This window comes from Rattus norvegicus, chromosome 15 (assembly GCF_036323735.1).
Source record: "Rattus norvegicus strain BN/NHsdMcwi chromosome 15, GRCr8, whole genome shotgun sequence".
NCBI lineage: Eukaryota > Metazoa > Chordata > Mammalia > Rodentia > Muridae > Rattus > Rattus norvegicus.
This window is the reverse complement of record NC_086033.1, coordinates 101,801,489-101,824,859: the sequence shown is the minus strand read 5'-3', so window position 1 is coordinate 101,824,859 and position 23,371 is coordinate 101,801,489. Positions and strand designations below refer to the sequence as shown.

Here is a 23,371-nt window from a genome sequence, read left to right as displayed (position 1 = left end):
TTCAGAACAGCTTTATTTATAATAGGCACAAACTAGAAGCATCCCAGATGCTCTTCAGCCATTAATGGGTAAAGAAAAGGCTTTATTTACCCAACGGAGTGTAATAAGAACAATTTAAGCTTATCCCCAACTGGCTTACAAATAAATGAGACTCTCACACTATGGTTATTTTATTTGGCTTTGACAATTACGGGCAGGGGGGTCATCCCTGATCTACTCGTCTAACTGCAGGCCTGGCTACCTCCCAGCAGTGTACCCCAGATACATGTTGTATCTCCTGACCATGTGCTCATGTTTCCTCTCCCCTCACAGTAGCTTCCTCCTGCTTCTTTGTCCCTCCTCATGGTCCTCAGCCCCACCTGTCTCTTCTGCCCAGCTATTGGCTGTTGATATCTTTCACCAATCAAAATTAGCTGAGGGCAGTGTCACTCAGTGTCTTATGTGCAGACTCTCTCATAATACTCTCTGAATACTCATTGGGGTTATTCAGTCATGGAGACCCCAAATTAGCATTAGAATACAAGCAGCATTAGGTCAACCCTCTACAATGGAGTTAGTTGTTTAAAAAAATTGACAACATGAAATTTACAGGCAAATGGATGGAACTAGAAAAAAAAAAACATCCTGAGTAAAGTAACCCAGACAGATATAGTATGTATTCCCTTATAAGTGGATATTAGCCATTAAGTAAATGTTTCTGAGAGGTTGGTAATGAGGAGGGGTCTAAGGGGACTCATGGGAAGGGGGGAGATAGAATAGATTTTATGGGCTGACTTGGGGGGAGGTAAGAACAGGAAGGGGGTCTGATGTGGGTGGAAAGAGAAAGTGCAGGAAGAGATGGTTGGAATTCTGGGGGCCTAGTGCACGGGAACCTCCTGGAATCTGAAGGTGGTCCTCACAAGAACTCTGGGTAACAGAGAATGTAGTCTCAGCTGGCCGAGTTTTCTAGCCAAGCAAAGCTTCCAGAGGTGGGTCTGGGTTGCATTGTTGGCCCATGGAGATCCCCAAGCAACCAAAGGTTGCTTTCAGAAAACTGACAGTGGTGCCTCGTTGCCACGTACAACACCCATACGACTCATCGAACACGGAGAAATCCAGTTGGCGTCTGTGTGGAGCCTTCACCCATACATTCTAATGTCTTTGGGACAGGGTCTCTCACTATGGCTACCGCAGGGATGCTTGTCTCTGCCTCCTCTGGGTTGGAACTCTAACCACCTTGGCCAGCTTTGTGCATGGACGCTGGGGGGGGGGGGTGAAGTCAGGTCCTCATCCACCAAACCGCACCTCCAAGCTTCATATTTTTCCATTTTTAGATAAAATCCAAGTGTGTTTCACATTTGATATGGCTAAGGATCAATTTTACCTGAGTCCAGGTTCCTACACGATTAATGGACAGCCCTAGGCGGCTACACAGAGCAGTGCAGTGTTGGGCTTGTCTTCATCACCGTGGACAGCACCATGTCTTCTAGTCTTTGTGATTTTTTTTTTTTTTAAAAACTGGATTTCCATTTCTTTTCCTTTGCATTCTGAAGTTTCTATCCTTGACCCTAACAGGTCGCAGAGGGCAAGCCACATTGGGCTTAGAGTCTCCCCTACTTTCTGTGCCGAATGTGTGCTAAGTGCTTGGCATAAACAAGACAAGCAGAGCCCTGACCCCGCAAGTCCACCCTCTACAGTGGCTTGCAGTTAGGTAATTTTCTAACAAATGAATGTTCAGAGGGCATTCTCAAGTTGCCTATGATATAAGAAAGCCACCATGTTTGTGTATTAACTGGCTCACTCGTAAAATTTTTGGTATTGACATCAGTGGGCGGCAAGACAAACATGTGACAAAAGATGTTGCAACTGGCTTTCAAATGCTTGTTTTTGTTGTAAATTGACCGTCCCTTAGAATTACGTAGTCATTCAGCCCTAAGAGCATTTCTCTCTAGGAAGGGAGGTCATGCTAAGTCAGAAGCCTGCTCACTGCTGTTAAGGCAATAGAATCAATAATAAAACAATTAGCTGAGGGTAGCAATGGAGGTATCAGCAATAGAGCATTGTCCTAGAATGTTCTATGTCCTGGGTTAAACTCCCAGAATGTAAGAGAAGAAATAAAATAATGAGTGTAAGAGAGGCTGCAAGTCAAGTAAACATCCTTAATTGCAGTTGGTAGCGTTCTGAGTTTAGCCCACTTGTTCTAGTAATAGCTGTGTCTGGCTGGGGCAGGCAAGGTGCCTGTGAGTCTGTAGACATGAGTCCAATGTCCTTTGGTGTTTCCCCTTCTGCAGCCTGGCTCCTCTGACCTCCCAAAGCTGGGGGTCTCCTGCCAGCCCACCTCCTGCTGTGGGTGATCAAAGAGAAGGCCAGTTTGATTGTCTGGGGATGGTATTGAGTAACGGGGTGGGGTGGAAGGGGGATGGGTGTGGCCATATTTTTCTGTTAATAGGCACTGTAAGGTAAGATGTGTGATCTCTGTCAGACGGAGACAACCATGGAAAAACTGAGAAAGCAGGCTCACCTCAGAATCTTATAAACACAGGGAGTGGGCCTTCCCCTGCTTCTTTTCATACTGTGGGGGGGAGGGGGCTTCTAGAGGCTTCCAGATAAACCATTTGCATTAAACATGGAGGCTTCTAAGTCTACCTTTCCTTTTTAAAACTGTTTTTGGCATAGTTTCTTGTTCTCTTCATGTACTTCAAATGGAAGTCCATAATAGACCCAGGAAAAACTATTAAGGCCAAAATTTCCCCCAAAGCTTCTCAGTAGCTCAGGGCCCACCAGTCCTTCAGTGTCTCTCTGACTTCAGGCAGGCCACCCATACTTCCTCTGTCCATTGGCAGCCAGCATGGAGGAGACAGTGAGGATGTGAGGTATGAGGCCAGTCCACAGCCTGCTTCCTGCTGCACATTTCCTGAAAGGGGGGAGAGAGAGAGAGAGAGAGAGAGAGAGAGAGAGAGAGAGAGAGAGAGAGATAGATTGATTCTTGGGAAGATGTAACTGTAAGGTTTTTTTTTTCCTTTTCTTTTTTTCAGAGCTGGGGACCGAACCCAGGGCCTTGAGCTTGCTAGGCAAGCGCTTTACCACTGAGCTAAATCCCCAACCCCAACTGTAAGGTTTTGATTTTAACAGTCCAGCTTGTGAAGAAGTCCTATGTCCAAAGCCTGGCTGAGGCAGATGTTCCTGACTGGAGAACACCCTGATTCCAAGCTCCCCCGATGCTCTAGCTTTCTACTTATGGCCCAGATGTAGAGGATGACCAGAAGAGCTGGGGGTGCCAGTGGATATTTCCTCCATGAAAATGGTACAGAATGAGTACCAAGCCCCCACTGCTGGGACCTGCTTCCCTCCTCAAAGCACTCTTCCCCTCGGTGCCCAGAGTCAGGGCCCTTTTGGAGCTTTGAGCATGAGACTCAACCAGATGAGAGGAGTGTGGCCTTTAGATGGAGAAGCAGCCATCCCCTCTCCCTGCACCAGGACCTCCAGGGCCCTTCCCACCACCAACTAGGCTGTGACAGGGTGTTGGACTTCCTGTGAAACTTACTACACTGGCAAGCCGGTATTGGGGACATGATACTGAAAAGTGGGCTGCAAGCTTTTCCATTAAAACTACATTATGTGGGCAAGTTACTCAGGGAACTGCCAAACTCCTCTTTGTCCTCAATTTCCGAGGACAAGCAACCATCTGTATTCCCTCTGTCCGAAATTCAAAACATTTTTATGAAGGGAACATCTAAGACAACTAAATTGCACATGACAATTTGGGGCAGCATTTTCTATTTTCTCGTATTTTTTGCTAGTTCTCTGAGTTCTCAGGTAAATTGCAGAGTCCTGAAATTATGGGAAATAGAAAGATAGCAGGAATTAACCTTTCCCTGTAAGGTAAGATTTCACTCACCACAGTGTAAACAAACCAGGCAAAACTCTCTGAGATACTCTGCAGCCTGGATGCTGAAGGTCATGATCAGGGCTTGAAGACCAAGTTTTATCCAAGAGGCAAGTCCCATTGTCTTCCCCTTGGAACTGCAGATGTTAGACAAATATGAGTTTCTCATCTTATCCTTGCTTTCTGTTCTGATTTGATAGTCATTTGAGAATATTATATGATAATAACCACGTTCAGCAACTTCAGCAGCATCAAAGGGGTTTGTTCACTAAAAAGAATTCAGCATAAAGTCATATCCATTATTTGAAATACCAAAAGTCAAATATTTAAAATGTTAATGTTGAATAAAAATGTGATGAAATGATAAAGTTCATAAATGCTATATGTCTAAATGTGGATTCAATTACTAAAAATGTAGTAGTCTGAAAGTAACAAGTACATTAAACCTTCAAAGAAAAAACTAACCAACTAACCAAACAAACAACCAAACCAACAAAACACACTTTGATTCTGATAGCGCCAACCTATATTTCAGCTACTTGGGAGGCTGAGGTTGTAGGTTGGACAGTTCTAGTTTGAGCAACTTAGGGAGACCTTGTCTCAAAAAGTAAGAGGGAGCTAGAGATGTGTCCCCATGGTAGAATACTTTCCCAGCATAGGGGAGGCCCACAAAAACCTGGGGGTGCTGTCACAGGGCTGTAATCTTAGTGCATGGGAGCTGCAGGAAGGAAGATCAGAGGTTTGAGGTCATCCTGGACTGTGAACAAAGTTTGAACCACCTTGGGATACATCAAACGCTTTCTCAAAGACAGACAAAGCCCTAGCATGTGTCTTCCGAAACCCTGCTGCAGTTATGACAGACAAATCATAGGGAAGTCAAACGTGGGGAAAGCTGGGTGAGGGGCTCAGCGGAACTCTCTGTAGTACTAGGCCTGTGCTAAAATGGAAAATTCATCCTAAGCTGAACCCTAGCTAAATGGAAAATTCATCCTAAGCTGAACCCTAGCTGAGTAGGATGGCTCGGCAGGTAAAATGCTTGCTGACATTTTGATAACCAGCGTCCAATATCAGGGATGTTGGAAAGAAAGATCTAACTTCTTCCATTTGCTCTCTGACCTCCACATGAACTCCATGCCAGGTGCAGGTTCATGTGCACATGAGTACATGTGTGTGCCCGTGCTCACATGCATGCACACACACACACACAAACAAGCATAATAAATTAAATGCCTCACCTGTTTTAAAGTATGCCCCAAAAATCTAGCCATCAGGCGAGTCTGCCTTTGAGGGTTTTGGGTTTGTTGTTGTTTATTTTGTTTTGTTTTTCTGCTCTATTCCTCAGAAGAGCGGACATCGAACATAGATTTATATTCAGGCTTTGCTTCCTTCCCCTAAGAAGAAAGATCATTCAGGAGGTAAGGAAGTGCTGGATTCATCTCTTTGGAGCTGTTTGAAGCCTACACAACTGATTTATTCCCAAACCTAAGCCACTGGACTCAGAGTGACTCTTGTAGGACAGTATCCCAGATACAAGTCAGAATTCCCAACGTGATCTCAACACCACAGCCGTGGTGAACAAGTCCTGTACGTGGACAATGGGCAGAGAGATGGGTGAAGTCTTCACCTACAGATGGGACATCTTATGCCACACTCTTCCCTAACACTGAGTCTCCCTCACAGAAGATGGGGCAGAGCCATGGGTCAGGAAGGACCTGAGCAAAATAGTGTCTTCTTAGCTCGGCAGGACCACTAAACTCCTGAACACACAGCAACTGTGGCTGCCTGCCCAAGATCAAGCTGGCTGATGGACAGACAGCTGATGGCTTCTGAAAGAGAGGCAGCTTTCTTTAGGAATGTGTCTCCCGGAGGTTCAGTCATTCTCCGGTTGATGACCCCACACCCAGAGGTACAGACAGCACAAACTGGACTTGCTGGATTTTAAAACCAAGAAAATACAAAGTTGGGGAACAAGAGGGAGGTGAAGGTGGGCCTGGGAGGAATTAGGAGCTGTAGGTTCCTATAGTCAAAATACACTGTATAAAATTCTCAAAGGATTAATAAAGGTATCTTTTAGAGCCCTGTGTGTTTGGCAGTGGCAGCCCTGAGTCAGAAAAACATTGGTCTTCCCCAGCTGTCCTTGACTTCGAGGTTTCTTTCAAACATGGATTGCAGGTGGCAAAGGAACGCATTGCTCTGCCCAAGTATTCCCGGTGGTGCTCGTGTTCCTAACACAGATCCTTTCTTCTGCGGTCAGCTAGGATCTTACTCTGTGTGCTAGCATAACTGAGTCCTAACACTATAGTAGCTGCTGGCCTGTGGATTAGGTGTCCATCAGAGGATATGTTTGAGAGGCTAAGGTACGAGGACTCTCTGAATAACTATGGCGGTATTATTTTATTCCTCAAGTACCAAAAATGCACTATGTCTTAAAAGCACTTGGTGGTAAGACCCACAGTATAGGGTGACAATAGAAAATTGGACACTGGGCAGATCTGGGTTTCAATTGCTTTTACTTGACCCTGGGTAAGTTACTTGAACCTTCTGAGTCTCCCCTGCCTCGTCTGGAAAGGAGCCCTTTTGTCTCCTGAAGTACCTCTGCCAGTGATGGAAGTGGATGAAAGTGCCTGGTACAATTGCAACACTTTAGTGAGTGGTTTTAAAGATGACTTCCAGGCCGACCGAGAGCTGTGTTACTGGTTTGCACAGGTGCCTGAGCTATGAAGAAACAGTGTCCTCCTTTGGAGCACTCAATTTAGGAGGCAAAAATGCAGTCCTTGAAAAAGGAAAAGAAGAAAAAGAAAACAACAGATAAAACAAAGACCCTTTTCATGGGTAAAGAAAGCAGCAGAGCAGTGTGTCGGGGGTCAGCTTGGATTAAGTCACTGTCATCAGTGGTCATAGTACACGAAGGTAATCAAAGTTTCAAATGCTACCTGGGGAGAAAAAGCAACAGAGAGTGACCCATTGAAAACCAAACAAGAACTTAGGTGACATCGACATTGTAGATTAGTGGTTCTGAGACAGTGGACAAAGGTGAAGACAATATATATATATATATATATATTGTGTGTGTAAGTATATATATATGTGTGTGTGTATGTAAGTATATATGTGTGTGTGTGTGTGTGTGTGTGTGTATGTTCTAGAATCTGTTGATTCTGAGGTTCTGAGTGGGAGGGATGTGATGGAAGAGACTTGTGTGTATTTATTCTCTAATCTCTACAACAAATGCGTCTCTAGACCCTTTCACATGCCCGCGGCTACCTTAGACAATTGTGCACAGTCATCCCCATGCAATACACTAGTGAGGTTACACTACGTTCCTGCCTTCGTGGTGATGTTAGCAGTAAACAGACCAGAAGTGAGAAGGACTATGAAAATTACCTACAATAAACTTCCTAGGTTAAAGACTTTCTGATATCTAGCCCTTAGTGTGTGACAGAAGTGAGTGATCCTGGAAAAATTTGATGAGATATCTTCTACCCATGGATCTGGAAGAAATGTGGCCAGATAATGGATAGCACCTACTGAACAGATTGTTTGAATCTCCCAAATAAATGGGCCTTCCCTGGAGGCTGTAGAATTTGATGGAAATGGCCAAGGACCTAAAGTCCAAAAGATATTTAACATACTGCCTGTTTGCCATTTAGAACCAGTTTCTAATGCTATAGTCCCTGAAAGGTCAGATAAATCACGGAAATTGCCTTCCCTCCCCTCGGTCCTTCACTCTACTCTCTTGTGTCCTCTTGATCCAAATCACTTTAGCTTAAATTGCTTTAAAAAAATTACCCAACTTTCCCTCTTCCTTTCATTACAGAGCCATGGTCCATCAGACTTACCCAGTCTCTAGAACGTTTTCTCTGTCTATGCACTTGGTAAGTGGTAGCTGATTGGAGTACTCTGTTCTCTAGCATACATCAGTATCTGGGGCAGCCAAACTCTGGGTCCAAAACTAAGTTTATGATCAACACTGTGTGAATATTGCTTCTTATGGCAAAAGAACTTCATGTCTTTAGTGGCTACAGTGAAGTAACAAATATTTTATTACAATAGGCATTTTCACATAAACACATGGAAGTTCCAAATCAGTATGCTGTTGTTTTCTCAAACTGATGCTTTAAGCTTTTTAAAATACCCACTAAACCTCTGTGGCAATTGCGGTGGTTTAAATGAGAAATTGCCCACATAGGCTCTGCCATTTGACCACTTGGTCTCAAGGCCATGTGGCTGCTTGGAGAGGCTCAGGAGGTGTGGCCTTGGGGGTGGGATTTGATCTGAGAGCCTAGTCCTACTTTTAGATCAAACTCTTGGTTTCATGTTTGCTGAGATGATGGGAGAGCTTCCTGTTCCTGCCAGCATGGTTGTTGCATGCCTTCCTGCCCTGATAGACTCATCTTGCTCTAGAACTGTTAGCCCAACTGCCTTCCATGAGTTGCTTCTTGTCATGGTGTTTTATCCTAGCAACTGTGATGGATCGAATGGGAATAGGCCTCTATATACCCATATGTTTGAATGCTTGTTCCCAGTTAGTGGAACTGTTTAGGAAGGATTATGAGGTGTGGCCTTGTTGGAGAACATGTGTCACTAGGGGTGGGGAGAGCTTTGAGGTTTCAGAAGCCCTTGGTAGGTCCAGTCTCTCTGTGCCTTCTGCCTACTGATAAGGATGTAGCTCTCATCTACTGCTTCAGCACAGTGGCAGTTTGCCTGCCTCCAAGCTCTCTGCTATGATGATAATAGACTAACTTCCCCAAACTGTAAGCAACCCCAGTTAAAGACTTTTAAGTTGCCTTGGTCATGATGCTCTTCACCATAATACAACAGTAACTAAGACAGCAACAGAAAAGTAACTAAGACTAGAACAGAAAGTAACTAAGACAGCAACAGAAAGGTAACTAAGACAGCAATAGAAAAGTAGCCAAGACAGCAACAGAAAGTAACTAAGACAGGAACAGAAAGGTAACTAAGACAGGAACAGAAAGGTAACTAAGACAGGAACAGAAAAGTAACTAAGACAGCAACATAAAGTAACTAAGACAGCAACAGAAAGTAACTAAGTAAGCAACAGAAAGTAACTAAGACTAGAACAGAAAGTAACTAAGTCAGGAACAGAAAGTAACTAAGACAGCAACAGAAAAGTAACTAAGACTAGAACAGAAAGTAACTAAGACAGCAACAGAAAGGTAACTAAGACAGCAATAGAAAAGTAGCCAAGACAGGAACAGAAAGTAACTAAGACAGGAACAGAAAGGTAACTAAGACAGGAACAGAAAGGTAACTAAGACAGGAACAGAAAAGTAACTAAGACAGCAACAGAAAGTAACTAAGACAGCAACAGAAAGTAACTAAGTAAGCAACAGAAAGTAACTAAGACTAGAACAGAAAGTAACTAAGTCAGGAACAGAAAGTAACTAAGACAGCAACAGAAAAGTAACTAAGACTAGAACAGAAAGTAACTATGACAGCAACAGAAAAGTAACTAGGACAGCAGTGCTGTGATGAAGATGTTTTAAAAATGTTTAATAATCACAACTGAAGGCTTTGGATATATGAAATCAGTTGCTAAAGGGGATAAAAGTCAGGGTTTTAGCCTTCAAAGTAGTCTACTTATAGGTTCCATATTATGATGGCTAACCATACCTTTAGTAACTATAACATTCTGTTTCCAACACATGGTCTGGTGTTCAGTGTTGATTGTCAACAAGATCTATAATCACCTAGAAGATAAACTTCGGGGAAGATGTTGGTTGGGTATCTGCCACCTATCAATCTAGAGGAATGTTTATGAAGGAGTTTCTAGACTGGGTTCATTAAAACTGGAGGACCCACTATATCTGTGGGCAACACTGTCCCATGAATGGGGTCCTGGAACAAGAAAGAAGTAAGCTGAACACTACATTCCCATGCTGTCTCTGTTGATGGTAGATACAATGTGATTAGTTCTCGCATGTTCCTGCTACCAAGTCCCCCTCCTTGATGCACTGTACCCTCAAACTATGGGGTAAAATAAACCTTTTCTCCCTCAAGTTGCTTCTTGTCAGTTCACAGCAGTGAGAAAAATATGCATAGTGATTGATATGCATGGTAACCTGCAAAGCAGCAAGCTGGGCTAAATTAAATAGGTAAATGGTCTTCAAACAAAAGCAGAGGGGTAAAGGAAGATGTTTATATTAATATACGTTCACATTAAAAGTCTAATGAGGCTTAAAATGTCAGGAAGTTGATCTGTGGTTCATATGTATATTTCTCCTTGAACATGGTTGTATTTCATCTTATCACAATTAATGTTTCAGTGTAGCCAGGTTGTGTGTGTGCAAAGGATAATTATTTTAAATGATTAATTTGCCAACACGTAACACAAAAGGTATTTAAAAGGTGTAAGGAACTTTAATGAGAAGAAAGTGCAGGCAATGAGACTGAGCATATAAAAACTAAGATCAATTGTCTCCCCATTACATAATAACCACTGGTTTCAGGTCAGAGGCCTAATGCTACTGTGAGTCACCAAGGCATACACTGATTTACTGCCTTATATGTGTAATAACACTTTTAATTACCTTCTATCTAATGACTTTCAAGCTGTTGGTTTTCCTTTATGTATAGTATGTGTGTGTGTCTGTGTGTGTGAGAGAGACAGAGACAGAGAGACAGAGATGGACAAAGAGACAGAGACAGAGATAAAGACATTCATTAGATATTTTAAACCATTCCAAGCTCACTGTTTCATTTATAACATCATGTGTTAAATAGGAAGCTTTCATTTGCAGACCTTCAAGGTCTACCTGTTAACATCAGTGTGTTGTTATTTAAAGAGCTCTTCAATAGCAGAACACAGCTGACTCTGTTTCCATCAACATCAAGTAGGAAATGGTCCACTTGGGGTTTGGGTTTTAGGCAAAGAAATGAACTTCTTGATATTTGTCAGAACTAGTTGACTTGTTTTGTTTAGTACAGTTGCCAAGAGCAAGTTCTGCAAGGATGAGAGGCTGGACGTGGCTGTGCTGTCTGTTTGAGGAGGGAGTGATGTACAGATCAGAGCAGGATACACACATCCATTATTTGTGCTCTGAAAGTGGATCAAGGGGTACATTTCTTGGTGATAACCAAAAATGCACTTAATTTCCCTGCTTTCCCTCTTTTTTAAAAAAGATGTATTTATTTAATGTATATGAGTACACTGTAGCTGTCTTCAGACACACTAGAAGAGAGCATTGGATCCTGTTACAGATGGTTGTGAGCCACTATGTGATTGCTGGGAATTGAACTCAGGACCTCTGAAAGAGCAGTCAGTGCCCTTAACCACTGAGCCATCTCTCCTGTCCTGCTTTCTCTCTTTAGAGAGCTATATGTATGTATGCTGGACCCCTCAATGAACCAGACGACAAGGAAGAGGCAGCCCACTTGTCTGGGCCCAGGTCTTGCAGGGTCAGTCCATCATGTTTTATCTGTAGACGCAGAGCTGAGGCCAACGGGGCTATCTGAGGAAAACAGGGCCCATTTTAGCCGCTCTTGACCTTGCATGCAAACAGATGAAGGAGTCCATTTGACCCAGGCTCCTTTTGGGAACTCAAGGAATCCCAGTGACCAATATCTGCATGAAATCAGTGCAAGGTAGCTGTTCTGCTCTGCCCTGTTCTAGCTGATGACACCAGACTCTGACTCCCCAACCCCTCTGGGTCGATGGTTTTCACTGTGTGCCAAAGGTCTTGGTCCTGGCTGTGTTATGGAATGCACTCTCCCTACTCTACCATGAGACGCTTGAGGACAGAGAGTGCTTCAGGGTATGTCATGTGTGTCTATATATGCAGACATATACAATGAAGTCCTTGAGATTAAAGGTATCAATTTCGTTTATCTGGATTAGTGAAGATGATTATAATGATAATTTTTTCACTATCAATAGTGTGGATGCTTGGTAATAATATTTCGTTTATGTGAAGTAGGGTGCCATTCCTATTTTAGAAATGAGCAGGCCAAGGCTGGTATTTCTGCCTATACCCCTACTGGGAGGTGGTCAGTAGACAGCTTGCCTTTCCCTCTCTGAGATTGTACTGTGCTTCCCTAGTGGCCTCCAAATTCAGTGTGGTGACTCCACGGATGTGGCTATCTCATGTCATCCACCATCAAGGTACCAGATTCCTCTGCCTTGCTCTGGAAGACACAGACTGGAGGCCCAGGACCTCCTCTGCCTAAGCATGTCTGCTTGTGTGCACATGTATGCCGTTGTGCCTTGTTTTGTCTCTAAGAGATCCCAGCAACTTAAGGAAACTGAAGAAATGCTGAAAAAAAATGTGTTCTATGAGAGGAGAGGAAAGAGGCGAGTGCAACTAGAAATCTGGAATCAAGCTATGTAAAAAGGCCTGGCGTTCTGTGCACTTATGAGCACTGGCCCCAAATTCAGCTTGAATCCTTCAGTGTGTTATAAAATGAAAGGCATGACCAGTTAGCGTGCTAGAGTGTTGGGAGGGGACCGCTGTGTCTACGGATGAGGCTCAGAGAGAATTCATGCTAGGAGATGGTTCTCTGTGCAGAGCAGTAGGAGGTCTTGTTTGCACTGATGTCAGAGATCACCAGATCTCTCTTCTCGTCAACAGCTGAGCACAAGGCCATTTCTACTGTTTCCATCTCGGTCAGCATACTGTTTGCTGGCAGTGCAAACTTCCGGTAGAGAACAAGCAAGCAAACAACACATGATAAATAAGTAAATAAATCTTCTTAGAACTCCAGGATGAGCAACGGGGCCTCTGGTTCCCAGATCTCTACCTTGTCCATGGCCTGCTAAACCACCGAGGCCTCTGGCTTCCCCATCCCTTCACCTTTGGGCTACACAGGGCTCTTGGGCTGACCTGTGCCCCTTCCCTTCTCCACAGTGGGACTGAAGGGCATGGGACCTTGTGTCGAGTAAAATACTGTTCCCTGATTCTGTCTTTTTGTTGCCCAGTAATAAGCAAGAGGGTTGGGAGTCGGGAGGTTTAATGCTAGAACACACCAGCGTCTCAGGGAGAAGCCCCCAGGCCTGACAGCTCCACTGATTGAGTCTTGATTAAACACAGTGTTTCGCAGCTAGTTCTGTTGGCCTGTAGTTTATACCTGGTCTCTTGTGGGGCGTGTGTGTGTGTGTGTGTGTGTGTGTCTGTCTGTCTGTCTGTCTGTCTTTATGTGTACATGTATGTGTTTGTATTTTTGTGCCTCTGTGTGTATGCGTATATATGTGTGTCTCTATGTGGGTACATGTATGTGGACATGTGTTTACGTATGTGTTTATATGTGTCTGTGTCTGTGTGTCTGTGGTCTGTGTGTGTGTGTGTGTGTGTGTGTGTGTGTGTGTCTGAGTCTATGTGTACATATCTGGATGCCAGAAAACAATATCCAATATCATTACCCAGGTGCCATCTATCAACTTTTTGGGGCCTCTTTGGATTTTTATTATCATATGTTAATGTGTAAAGTCAGGGACTTTATTGTGACATTTCTATATATGTGCGTGTATAACGCACTCCCATCAGATTCACCACCTCTATTACTTTTTTCTTTTTAAGCTTGGTTTTGTTATTTTTAGATAAATTTGCTCCTGGAAAGTTCCGTACATGTTTATAATGTATTTCAATTATTCCCTCCCTCCATCACCTCCTCAGCCTACTGTTTCTTTGAGACAGGGCCTCTCTGTGGCCTGGAACTCTCTGGGCAGGCTAGGCATGCTAGCCCCAGGGATCCTCCTGCCCTCTCCCTCCCCAGCCCCAGTGCTGGGATTTCCAGCTCTTGCTGTCAGGTCAGCTCCTTTTGACACAGGTTCTGCAAATGGAACTTGTGTCTCCATGCTTGCAGAGCAAGCTCACTACCAGTTATGTCGGCAGAGCCTAGCTCTGAGCTGCAGAGTGGTGCAGAATGGGTTGAGCATGAGACTAGCACAAGTGGCTGGGGCTCAAGACCAGAGTTTGAATACTGCGGTGTCTGTCCTGTGTTCCTATTTATTTACACCCATATGCTGCCCCCTTCCCAGTTTCTCCCTCACAGAGTCCCTCTCCAACCCCTCCCCTTCTCCTCTGAGAGGATGGGGACCCCCTGAGTATCCCAAGCCCCTCTGCACATGGAGTCTGTGAGGAATTCTTAACCCGTCAGTTCCAGAGGAGCTGTAGCCTTAAAGGATGAAATGTGCAGAGAAGCAAGCAGTCTAGTTCACTGCTTCTCAACCTTGCTAGTGTTTCAAGGCTTTCCGAGAAGTTATTGTCATTGCTACTTTGTAACTGTGATTGTGCTACTGTTATGAATTGTAATAACTGTTATGGGCTGTAAATATCTGTATTTTCTGGTGGTATTAGGCAACCCCTTTGACACCCCCTAAGGGGTCAAGACCCACAGGTTGAGAAACACTGGTCTACACATCACCAGAATGGATGCTCAACAGACACATGTGAAAGAACACCAAGGTTAACTTCCCCTCTCACCCCTTCACAGTGGCTAGCATCGGAGGGATGGAGGTCATCTCACCAAAATGTTTGCCTGAAGGGAGCTTCAGCATGCTCGGACTCCTGGTGAGAGCCAGGTGAGAGGTGAGGGGATTGGAATCCTTGGCCAAAACTCAGCTCTGTGAAAAAGGAAGTGGCTGGGTGCACCTGTTCTGTTCTGTGGCCCGATGTTCAAGCCCTGACTCTCTTGAATTGTGATGTTTCATAATGAAAATTATAGCTCAGGTTACTCCTATTAAGTTATTAACTTTTTATACTTTAAAATTATGGAATAAATATAGCCTTTAAACAAGTTAAACCGCACTGCTGTACTTCAAAGCTGACCTCTGGGAAAAGCCACGCCGAGGCTCATTTTCCTCAGTTTTATATACCCCAAACTTTTATAAACAGTTTAATAATATAACTTACAAGCCGAAACCAAACGACTAAGTACATTGTAAAAAGGAGCCAGCTCGGAAACCAGCCCACCACACACACACACACACACACACACACACACACACACACACACACACACACACACCACACACATGCAAGGACCTGGTTCATTTTCAACAACCAGCGGCATTGACCCAGACTTCAAATTGATACTTTTTACTTTGTGTCAGACTACAAATACATTAAAATTTGACTTTCTTGGGTAGTAATCAGCTGGGCTTTTCTCTCTTTAAAATGTGCTTTAATGTAATAAATGCAAATGGGGCCAACTAAGGAGCTAGAACTCTCTCTAACACAGGCAAATATTTTAATGTTTCCCAATTCCTCTCGATAATTTTGTTTATAGAAATTATAGAAAACCTAGAAAACTAGGATTTTTGTTTTCTGAGAATAATTTATGAGCTGCTGTGGGTAGATGGTCAAAGAGTTTAAGTGCATTGTTTCAGAAAATAAAAAATAAAATCAAAAGTCTAGGCCTGGGGAAAATGGCTCAGCAGGGAAGGGCACTTGATGCTCTTTCAGAGGACCAGGGCTCGCTCTTAGCATCGGATGGTGGTTAATGAATATCTGTCACTCCAATGCCAGAGGCTCTTAAAGCCTCTCTGACCCTTATGGGCATCAGGCCTCTGCATGATGCATACACACACACACACACACACACACACACACGCACACACACACACGCACACACACGCATGCACACATGCACCCATGCACCCACACACACAGTTTCCCACTCGTGTCTCTGATTTGAGCCACATCCACATTATTTGTTCAGTTTTTGTTGTTCTTCAGGACAACCCACGTACTTCTCCTGACTAATTTGTAGTGCTACATTTTCAGTGTTCTTTATCAAGCTGTTTCTTTCACTGATTGGTATTTTATCCATAGCTATTTCTTGCTCTTTCTCTGAAAGTCTGAGCCTTGCACTAAGCGTGCCACGTGTGATTTGGTTGCCCTGCAAGCTCAGTCATGTGACATATGTATATGAGCACCTGACTCCTTGCAGGGTTTCCCTACCATCTAACCTTGGTAGCTTTCTTCGAAGGTAGAGAGCTATGGCTTCAGCATTGCCGACGGGGAAATGGAAGGTCCAAGAAACTGAGTTCTTAGTTGGACATTTCCAGTGTTGTCTAAGCCAGATCAATAGAACCCCATGGAAAATTTATGCTGGGTGTGGAAAAGAGGTCTCTAAGAATGAACTCCTGAGAGAGGGAACTTGTAGTGTCCACCTCCAGTAGAAAGACAGGCCATCAAGTGGAGGGATGGGGTTGCCGTCCCACAGTCAAAAGCTCTGACCCAGAATTGTTCCTGACTGAAGGAACTGCAGTGACAAAAATGGAGAAGGGCCTGAGAGGAAGGAGGTCTAGGCCTGTCAAGGCCCAAATTGGGATCCAGCTCAAGGGGAGGCCTGGGGCCCTGACACTGTTACTGATGTTGTGATGTGCTTGCAGACAGGAGCCTAGTATGGCTGCCCTCTGAGAGGCGCACCAAGCAGAGGAAATAGTCAGGTGCAGAAATTTACACCCAACCAATGGACAGAAGCTGCCGACTCCTGTGGTTGAATTAGGGAAAAGCTGGAAGAAGCTGAGGAGGAGGGTAATCTTGTAGGAGAACCAGCAGTCTCAACAGACCTGGACCCCTGAGAGCTCTCAGACACCAAGCCACCAACCAGGCAGCATACACTAGCTGGTACGAGGCCCCCAACACATATACAGCAGAGGACTGTTGGGTCTGGACTCAGTGAGAGAAGAAGTGCACCTAACCCCTAAGAGACTTTGAATGCCAAGGAGTGGGGAGGTTTGATGGGATGAGGTGGTGAGGACATCCTCTTGGAGCTGGGGGTTATGGAAGGGGAGGAGGTGTGGGGTGTGGAACAGTTGGAGGGTGTACCTGGAAAGGGATAAATTCTGGACTGTAAAAAAAGATTGAAGAATAAACAAACAACAAACAAATAAGAATGAGCCACTGATTTGGGGCTTGAACTGCTAGGATTATGTAACTGATTATTTAACTGAATTGCTGAGAGGGATCAAAATACAAAGAAAGATTTTTGAATTGGAGTCCTACTTGAAAAAATCTTAGAAACTGATAAAGACAACAGTCTTCGTGCAAGTGAATTAACATAATAAAATCTGTGTATCTTGTTTGCTTCGAGTGCCTGAGAGTCACGGATGAGACCAAGCGAACAGTGTAACAAAAGCCCTCCCTGTTCTAGAGTGAGAGGCTCTATGTGGGAAATGCCGCGGTGTAGCCTGTGGCGTCTCCTTTGAGTACTAGGAAAGATCAGTATCTACTCTGTGAACAAGAGAATATCACGCTCGCCAACGCCTAATAGCATCCTTCATCGTGGTATGGAGAAATACCAGTGGCAGACAGCGAAAAGGGTTTAACGGGTGTGAATCCATGGTCCAGGAAAGGAAATGGCACACACACCTCTATCTATCGCTAAAACGAAGGGAAAGTGAGATCAGTGCTAACTCTAGGACCTGAATTCCAGTGTGGCTGACTCTTCCTGAGGCACAGGCCTCACCTCTGAGCTCAGGGTATGTGGGGGTCTGGGATGAGGAGTGGAGGTGGGGGTAGGGGTGTGTGTGTGTGTGTGTGTGTGTGTGTGTGTGTGTGTGGTGGGGTCTCACTAACCCTTCTCAGAGCTTACTAATGAATCAAGGGCCTTGTATTTGCTAGACTACCACCCCCCTATCTCAGTGTAATTATGTTTCTTTAATGTTTTATGTTGCAGAAGTTTGCTTGTAAATAGTTGCATATTAAATGCTATAATTAATTTAATAGTACTTCGAGTGCATTATGTTTAAGGGTGTGCCCCCTCCAGGCATCTCTAGAAGCCTGCACGCAGAAGTGAACCCCACAGACCCTCTTCCAGTGGATGAAATGAAGGATGGGGCGAGACACAGCTTTGAAGCGCAGCTTCACATGCTCATCAGTGATCCAGTCTTGTTCTGTTTTCTTTCGAGCTTCATCACAAACGGGCTCAGGGCTGACAGAAGGCAAACTACAGGCCACCTAACAAGACAAAGCCTATCTCGCCATATTCTCATTGGCACAAAGAAGGGCCACACCGTAAAGTCTGAGGACCCCACAAAGTCAAAGGACATTTTGTGTTCCCTTTTCAGTGATGGCAAAGGGCATTTCTGGTTCTCCTGCAGCTCCCGAGGTAGTGGGAATAAACACTTCCTGTCCCCAGCCCCACCAACGTGTGCGGCTGCGCGGAAGAAAATGGAGGCCGCAGATGAGCTGAGTTTCCTTAATGTCTCCTGAAAACTTCAGTGCAGAGCCGCCGCAGAAGTTGGCTGACCGCACAGCAGTGCAGCGTCCCTTGGGTGGCATGTTCTAGGAGGAATTGCTAGAAGGAAATTCTCATGACTGTCTGAGTTCAATAGATCTGCCAGCCATTCCTCAGGTTTATCTCTCCCGCCAGTCAGCCCATCGCTAAACCTGAATCTGCCTCTTGATGAAATCTATTTGGTGCTATATGTTTTCACCTAAGGAGAAAGCCTGATTTAAATACCCATCTTCCTGTAAATCACAATATCTTCATTTTTATGGAGTCCAGGGTGCCTCTTTACAGTCTGAAGTTTGAAATAAATTCGCACGCTTAAGAATGGGCTGTCTAGTGTATGAAATCTATTTGGTGGCAGTACCATTCACGGGTTGGGGGGCGGGGGGGGCGGTGGGGGAGCGGGGGAGCTGTGCTCATGGCTTCTTTTTGAGCAAAACTAGAAAGTAAGCCTTGGGTTTGGTCTTTGCTTTTGAAGGCCTTAACTTCCAAGATTCTACCTTTGAGATCATGAGGTGGTTTGAGATTCTAACAAAAGAAGCTTTGAAGACTGAAGCTTATCTAAGGACTAGCCATTCGCCTGTGTGCCGATGCAGTCAACACCTCCTGCTTCCCAGAAACCTTCAGAGCAGTGAAATAGAGAATCCCTCAAGGTGACTTCAAAACAAATCCCCTTATACCTGAGGCTAACTCTCAAGTGCTGGGATTAAAGGCATGAGGCACCATGTCTAGTTGGGTTGGTTCTAGGGGTTGTGTCTATAACTCCGTGCATGGTAGGCAAGCACTCTACTAAGCCATATGCCCCGACCAAGGATCATCATTCTTTGATCGTGTTCATGTGTTTATGAGTGTGTGAATGTGTGTGCGTGCAGGCATGTGGAGGCCAGAGGTCATCCTAAATCATTCCCCATCTTATTATTCTTTTCTTTTAAAAAATGCTACATTTATTCAGTGTGCACTCAAGTGTGTCCATTTCATGTGAACGTGTGCTGTGGTGTGCGTGGATAGCAGGGGCCAACTTACAGGTGTCGGTTCTTCCTACCATGTGCTGTCACATTTCAAAGTCAGGTTTTCAGACTTGGTGGCATTCCCTTTACTTGCCAAGACATCCCACTGGCCTCCCTCCCTCTTATTTTATGAGGCTCGGTCTTTCACAGAACCTGGAGCTTGTGGGATGGCTGGATCTACTGGTCAGCAAGCCCCATGGATCCTCCTGTCTCTGCCTGCCCAGTGCTAGGATTGAGGATTGCAGACCCCTGCTGTTGGGCCTCATATAACATGGGCCACTATTCTGAACTCAGGTCGAGCTTATTCTGCAAGTACTTCACCACCTCGGCCCGGAGAGACCCACTTAATAGAACAGGATTATTTACTGTTTCCTGCTCCTCAAAGGACCTTCTGTCTTTTGCAGGCCTAAGGTAGACACTGTGTCTGTGGAACACGTACGGTTATTAAACTAAGTCAGTTAGAGCCACAGCTTTGGTTACAAAGATGGCTTTAATAAAAATATTACCATATGGTTATTAAAGCAGGAGCCATAAAAGACAGCCCAGCCCCCCGCTCCCGGCATCCAGTTTGATTCGAGAACATCAGAGCTTGAGATAAATTGTCAAAGTTTAACAACAATAAAAAATGAGTCGTGTTGCACTTTAAGTACAATGCTTTAAAACTCTCTCACCAACTGGCGCCTGAAAAGACCGGCGAACGCTTCCAGAATGCTCTGACCCATTAGCACATAATAGTATAGTCCGATGCAGAGGGAAAGTCAACCAATAAACACAGCCTAGCCCACTGGAACCCACTCTTCACCAAAACGCGTGTAGCTTGTGCTGACGTTGAAAGTCCCTGAGGCAGTTTCATGAGCCTAACTTGTCTGTGTACTCATTAATATCCTATGTTTCCTGAAGGTCCCTGGAATGTGAGAAGGTGATATTTAATGTTTTTTAAATAACTTAATGGAAAATTAATCATAGTAACTAAAAAATATACTCAAGGCAGGTTTGAAAATAAATAGTAGCTGAAATCTCCTGTCTGTGTGTCTGTCTGGTCTCTCACAGCCTTCACTCCAGCTCACTCAGGCGACCATTGCTGCCAACCTGTGTGCGCTTCTGTGGGTTTCAGGTCTTTCCTGCAATGAGGGAATGGCGATGAAAATTTAAACACCCAAGAGTTTGAGGCTGGGGAGATGTCTCCGAGGTTAAGAGCACTTGCTGCTCTTGCAGAGGACCCAGGTTCAGCTCCCAGCATCCACAATCATCTGTAACTCCTCCTCCTCCTCCCCCTTCTCCCCTTCCCCCTCCCCCTCCTCCTCCTCTTCTTCCTCCTCTCTCTCCTCCTCTTCCTCCTCCTCCCCCCTCCTCTTCCTCCTCTCTCTCCTCCTCTTCCTCCTCCCCCCTCCTCTTCCTCCCCTCTCTCCTCCTCTTCCTCCTCCCCCCCCCTCCTCCTCTCTCTCCTCCTCTTCTTCCTCCTCCCCCCTCCTCCTCTTTCTCCTCCTCTTCCTCCTCTCTCTCCTCCTCTTCCTCCTCCTCTCTCTCCTCCTCTCCCTCCTCCTCCTCCTCTTCCTCCTCTTCCTCCTCCTCTTCCTCTTCCAACCTCTGAAGGTACGGACACACGATCCACATGACACACACATACACATAAAATGAATACATTTTTATAAAAATCCAAGGGTGTTTAGGTGAGAAGTAACTCGTTCCATTTCGGCACTTTGCATCTGAGCCCCTCCCCCCCTTGTCGAGGAACCCTCTGGAGTCATTTGCAATTTCACATAGAGATTTCCTAAACAGTGTTTTCTACCCAGAGGTCTTCTAGGCTCACCATGACACTGCCTGAGAATGGTGACTCCTGTCTTCTGCCTCCTTTCTGCCAATGTCTGAGGTTTGGTCCCAGTTCTCATGGTTACTTTTTAATAACTGAAACAATATACCCAGTCTCTCTCTCTCTCTCTCTCTCTCTCTCTCTCTCTCACACACACACACACACACACACACACACACACACACACACACACACTGGACTTCACCTTTCTGCCTCTCACCTACTGTGTGTACCAGGAGCGCCCAGCCTTTGATGTCTGTGGGGCTCCCACTTAAAAACTATGCAAGGAAACTACACTCAAAATAGAAATCTAAAAAAAGGAAGAAAAGAGTCTTATAATGTTCCCCTAAGTTTGCTGTTTTGTATTGGTAGCCATGCTGGTCTGTGGGGCTGGACATGTCTAAATGTCCCTAAGGGTTTTTTGTTTGTTTGCTTGCTTTGTTTTTTTAAACTATCCTTAACCTGAGCTTTTCTCTAAGTCTCATCTTAAAATTGAGAACGGCAACCAACGTCACTGTGCACCCTTTGGTCGGTTTTTTATATTTCAGCCCCAGTATTTCAGGACTCTTCTCCTCTTCAGGGGAGATATTTGCTTGCCTTAACAACAGACAGTGCCTTCGAAAAGTCTGGAGTGTTTCTGATTCGTTCTTTACTGTTGAATGGCTAAGTGGTTTCTGGATGCTTCTCTGCACAGGTGCTGATCAGCGTCCCAAATCACCTCTTCTTCCTGGCTCAAGGCTATACTTTACTTCCCAGCCACGTGGCAGTTGAGGGTTCTCCCCAGGGGAATGAGACCCTTCTAGATGAACTGCTTTTAAAGTTCTTCAGCCCAGCCCCTTCCTCCTGACCACCCTGTTTTCCTGCATGATATTTTCTTTTTGAGATTTCTCTTTTTTTTTTTTAGTGTAATTTTCTCGCATAGTTTCCTGTGATCCTGCACAAAGTGGGTGATGACTGCCCTACTCATCCTCGGGGACTCCATGGGAAGAGTCACCCATGGGCTGGTCGACTGCTGGATGCTTAGATGGATTTGTTCATTTCTTAAGTCCCTGAGTAATTACTAGGCAACTCCTAGCCTACTTCCCTACTTTCCTCACACTGGGCCTTGATCAAGAGACTTCTAGATCTGTGAGTCGGGCTTAGGATTTCCCCCTAAAAGAATGATTGATCGCTGTGCGGGGTGGGTGTGCATTTAGGGTCCCTTGGCAGGAAACAGGCAAATATCACTCTGGGAGTTTTGTTTGTTTTTCTTTTTGGGTTTTCTGTTTGTTTGTTTTTATTTTGAGACAGGGTCTGACGTATAGTCCTGGCTGGCTTCAAACACATAGCAATCTACCAGCCTGGGAGAACCTAGCGCTGGGTTTAAAGGTCTGAGCCAAGCGCTGGGTTTAAAGGTCTGAGCCACTACACCCAGCGTGATCACGTTTTAGTATCGTTCAGTGCTCAGTACCTCCTAAAGCAGACGTTAAACTTTGATCTGAGAGTAAAGAAGCCGCATACGCCCCCAGCCCCGCACCCCTACCCGGGAAACAGAGAGCACAGTTAGAGGAAGAAGGACGACGCACTTACAGAAATCATTCCCTGAAATTCCACTCCTCCTTCTGCCCAGTTCCCACTCACCTCTGTTTTGGATACTCAGCAGCCGTGTATTTAGAGTCTTTCTCAAGAGAAGCCTCCATCCATCCTGACCATTCCCGGTGGTTCCTTCTGCTTCCGGCCTTCCAGAAATCCTTCGGCCTCGTGGCTTCTGCCCCTTCCGCTCCGCCTTCCTCAGGCTCAGTCAGCAGTTCACGCAGTCACTTTTGGGGAGAACGGAAGTAAATGGAGTTGAGCGCGTCATCTCGGAGCCAGAGCTGGGGAGGTTTAGCGTGTCGTCTGGGAGTGGGAGAGTTCATTTTCAGAAATGAAGACTATGTGGAGAAGTCAGCATTCACGCTCCTGTCTTGAGGCAACCTCGGGCACAGAGCTTTAGAAGCTCCTCCAAGGGCCTGTTCGTACAAACACTGTCACCTCGCCGGAATATTCACCTTCTCGGTTTCAAACCTACAGTACATGTGCTGGAAGCTCCCCTCTTGCAGGGCTGCCCTTCTCTAAATACTTTGACTAGTCTGTAAGGGGTTGCATGTTTTCTTGAACCAGCATTTATTTCCTTCCTTCCTTCCCTCCTTCCTTCCTTCTTCCCTCCCTTCCTCCCTCCCTCCTGCCTGCCCGCCCACCCACCTGCCTTTTCTTCTCCAAGCTGGCATTCTGATGATGCTACTGTTAACCCCTAAAGCCAGAACTTGGCTCCTCTGGACTGGGCCACCAGTACCATCTCAGCAGTTGTTCTTCTGCCCTCAAAGGGCACTTTCCCTCTCATGCTGGCTCCTGGGGATCCTAGCAAGCACTCCTCAGCTACTCAGTCTGAAGGGATCTCAGCGGGGCTATCACAGATCCAGCACCTTGGCTCCTGGGGATCCTAGCAAGCACTCCTCAGCTACTCAGTCTGAA

The 23,371-nt window shown here is 45.2% G+C and overlaps 1 long non-coding RNA gene across 1 annotated transcript; it reads right to left on the bottom strand.

The window, feature by feature from the left end:
* Positions 1 to 22,665, bottom strand: LOC103693790 (uncharacterized). Its single transcript, XR_596300.3, has 4 exons — positions 22,502 to 22,665; positions 5,101 to 5,256; positions 3,878 to 4,133; positions 1 to 2,893 (listed from the first exon to the last, which is right to left on the bottom strand). It is a non-coding gene; the product is annotated as an uncharacterized LOC103693790 (long non-coding RNA).
* Between the last annotated feature and the right edge of the window lie 706 nt (positions 22,666 to 23,371).